This window comes from Triticum aestivum, chromosome 2B, assembly GCF_018294505.1.
Source record: "Triticum aestivum cultivar Chinese Spring chromosome 2B, IWGSC CS RefSeq v2.1, whole genome shotgun sequence".
Classification (NCBI taxonomy): domain Eukaryota; kingdom Viridiplantae; phylum Streptophyta; class Magnoliopsida; order Poales; family Poaceae; genus Triticum; species Triticum aestivum.
The window spans coordinates 255,491,631-255,495,539 of NC_057798.1; positions in this window are offsets into that span (position 1 = coordinate 255,491,631).

Sequence of the window (3,909 nt, forward strand, 5' to 3'; positions counted from 1 at the left end):
CTTAGGCGAGCACGGGGCTGCAGCTAAGCCCCCGAGTGGGAGGTCTGCTCCACACTCGGCATGATTTTTATATCTTAGGCGAGCGCGGTGCTGCAGCTAAGCCCCCGAGTGGGAGGTCTGCTCCACACTCGGCAGGATTTTTATATCTTAGGCGAGCGCGGTGCTGTAGCTAAGCCCCCGAGTGGGAGGTCTGCTCCACACTCGGCAGGATTTTTATATCTTAGGCGAGCACAGGGCTGCAGCTAAGCCCCCGAGTGGGAGGTTTGCTCTTCACTCGGTAGGATTTTTACGTTGTACTTGTGGCGTAGCTCAGAGGAGAGGGACACAGTCGACCTGCACCTCGTCCTCCTTGCGACCGCACGTTGTATTTGTACTTAGGCGAGTGTTACACTGCAGCTAAGCCCCCGAGTGGGAGTATGGCTCGCCACTCGGCAGGATTTTTATAACTTAGGCGAGTACTTGGACTGCAGCTAAGCCCCCGAGTGGAAGTCTGGCTTACCACTCGGTAGGATTTTATTGAAACTTAGGAGAGTACTTGGACTGCAGCTAAGCCCCCGAGTGGAAGTCTGGCTTACCACTCGGTAGGATTTTATTGAAACTTAGGCGAGTACTTGGACTGCAGCTAAGCCCCCGAGTGAAAGTCTGGCTTACCACTCGGTGGGATTTTATTGAAACTTAGGCGAAATGGATTCGCAGCTAAGCCCCCGAGTGAGAGGCTGGCTCATCACTCGGTAAGGTTTTTTTACAAACTTAGGCGAAACGGATTCGCGGCTAAGTCACCCACTGAGGGGGGAATTTTTTCTGAACAAAAATAAAAGTGACAAAAATCATTGGGGAAAATATGACACTATTATCTTGTAAAACATGGACTACAGAAGTACTTTTATTACAACTCATCCGAGTGATAAACTTAAGTGTAAAATGGGCGGAGTAGTTCCGCGTTCCAAGCTCGGGGCTCGTCGATATTGTGTTCGATGTTGTAAAGACGGTACGCCCCGTTGTGGAGAACCTTTGTGACGATGAAGGGCCCTTCCCAAGAAGGAGCAAGCTTGTGTTGTTTCTGCTGATCCACTCGGAGAACCAAATCTCCTACCTGGAAGGCTCGACTCTTCACGTTTCTGGCATAGAAGCGACGCAAGTCTTGTTGGTAGATGGTCGATCGGATCAGAGCCATCTCCCTTTCCTCCTCTAAGAGGTCGACTGCGTCCTGCCGCGCTTGTTCAGCTTCTGCTTCGTTGTAGAGTTCAACTCGAGGAGCATTGTTGTGACGCCCCCGATTTAATCGTACACTAATCATGCACGCAAATGTGTACGATCAAGATCAGGGACTCACGGGAAGATATCACAACACAACTCTACAAATAAAATAAGTCATACAAGCATCATAATACAAGCCAGGGGCCTCGAGGGCTCGAATACAAGTGCTCGATCTTAGACGAGTCAGCGGAAGCAACAATATCTGAGTACAGACATAAGTTAAACAAGTTTGCCTTAAGAAGGCTAGCACAAACTGGGGGTACAGATCGAAAGAGGCGCAGGCCTCCTGCCTGGGATCCTCCTAACTACTCTTGGTCGTCGTCAGCGGGCTGCACGTAGTAGTAGGCACCTCCAGTGTAGTAGTCGTCGTCGACGGTGGCGTCTGGCTCCAGGGCTCCAGCAACTGGTTGCGACAACCAGAAAGAAAGGAAAGGGGGAAAAAGGGGGGAGAAAGCAACCGTGAGTACTCATCCAAAGTACTCGCAAGCAAGGAACTACACTACATATGCATGGGTATATGTGTAGGGAGGCCATATCAGTGGACTGAACTGCAGAATGCCAGAATAAGAGGGGGATAGCTAATCCTGTCGAAGACTACGCTTCTGGCAGCCTCCGTCTTGCATCAAGTATAAGAGAGTAGATTAAAGTCCTCCAAGTAGCATCTCCAAGTAGCATCTCCAAGTAGCATCTCGAGTAGCATAATCCTACCCGGCGATCCTCTCCTCGTCGCCCTGCGGAAAAGCGATCACCGGGTTGTCTGTGGAACTTGGAAGGGTGTGTTTTATTAAGTATCCGGTTCTAGTTGTCATAAGGTCAAGGTACAACTCCAAGTCGTCCTGTTACCGAAGATCACGGCTATTCGAATAGATTAACTTCCCTGCAGGGGTGCACCACATAGCCCAACACGCTCGATCCCATTTGGCCGGACACACTTTTCTGGGTCATGCCCGGCCGCGGAAGATCAACACGTCGCAGCCCCACCTAGGCACAACAGAGAGGCCAGCACGCCGGTCTAAACCTAAGCGCGCAGGGGTCTGGGCCCATCGCCCTGAGCACACCTGCACGTTGCGAGGGCGGCCGGAAGCAGACCTAGCCTAGTAGGCGTTCCAGTCCAATCCGGCGCGCGCCGCTCCGTCGCTGACGTCTGAAGTGCTTCGGCTGATACCACGACGTCGGGATACCCATAACTACTCCCACGTAGATGGTTAGTGCGTATAGGCTCGTAGCCGACTTAGATCAAATACCAAGATCTCGTTAAGCGTGTTAAGTATCCGCGAACGCCGAACAGGGCCAGGCCCACCTGTCTCCTAGGTGGTCTCAACCTGCCCTGTCGCTCCGCCACAAAGTAACAGTCGAGGGCCGTCGGGAACCCAGGCCCACCTCTACCGGGATGGAGCCACCTGTCCTTTCAGCCCCCTCGTCAGAATCACTTGCGGGTACTCAATGAGCTGACCCGACTTTAGTCACCATCTGTATAGTATGTATATATGTATAGTATATACCCGTGATCACCTCCCAAGTGATCACGGCCCGATAGTATAGCAAGGTAGACTGACAAGAACGTAGGGCCAATGATGATAAACTAGCAACCTATACTAAGTATTTAGGATTGCAGGTAAGGTATCAACAGATGTAGCGAGAATGTCAGGCTATGCATCAGAATAGGATTAACGAAAGCAGTAACATGCTACACTACTCTAATGCAAGCAGTATAGAGTAGAATAGGCGATATCTGGTGATCAAGGGGGGGCTTGCCTGGTTGCTCTGGCAAGAGAGGGGGTCGTCAACTCCGTAGTCGAACTGGTCAGCAGCAGCGTCAGTCTCGTAGTCTACCGGAGAGAAGAGGGGGAAGAAATAATGAATACAGAGCAAACAAAGCATCACAAATATAACAAGGCAATACGCGGTGTTCGGTGTGCCCTAACGCGGTAGTAGGTGATACCGGTTAAGGGGGGAAACATCCGGGAAAATATCCCCGGTGTTTCGTGTTTCCGGGCAGAGGAGCCGGAGGGGGAAAGTTGCGGGTTCGATAGGTTAGAGGGGTGTGGCGGACGAACGGACTGCGTATCCGGAATCGTCTCGTCGTTCTGAGCAACTTTCATGTACAAAGTTTTTCCATCCGAGCTACGGTTTATTTTATATGATTTTCTAAAGTTTTAAATCATTTTTAGAATTTAATTAATTAATTTAATTCAACATTAACCAGAACAGTGCATGCTGACATCATCATGACATCAGCATGATGTCAGCAGTCAACAGAGGTGTTGACTGGGTCGCTGACGTGTGGGTCCCACTGGTCATTGACTTAGTTAACTAAATAGGATTAGTTGATTTAATTAAAGTGATTAGGTTAACTAGTGTTTAGGTTAAACTAATTACAGTTTATTTAAACTAACAGGTTAATTAGATTAATTAATTAGGACTAATTAACTTAATTAATTTAGTTAATTAATTAATTAATTATTATTATTATTTCTTTTCTTTTTTTTAATTCTTTTTTTTTACAAAACGTTCTGGGGCTGGGGCCCCCATGTCAGTGGCCCCAGGGGGCCTAACGGGCGCACGGGTAAGCGGCCGCTGGGCACTGGGTGCGGGCGCCCATCGAGGGCGAGGCCGTGGCCTCGGCTGGGCACGCCCGTGAGCAGGGGGGCC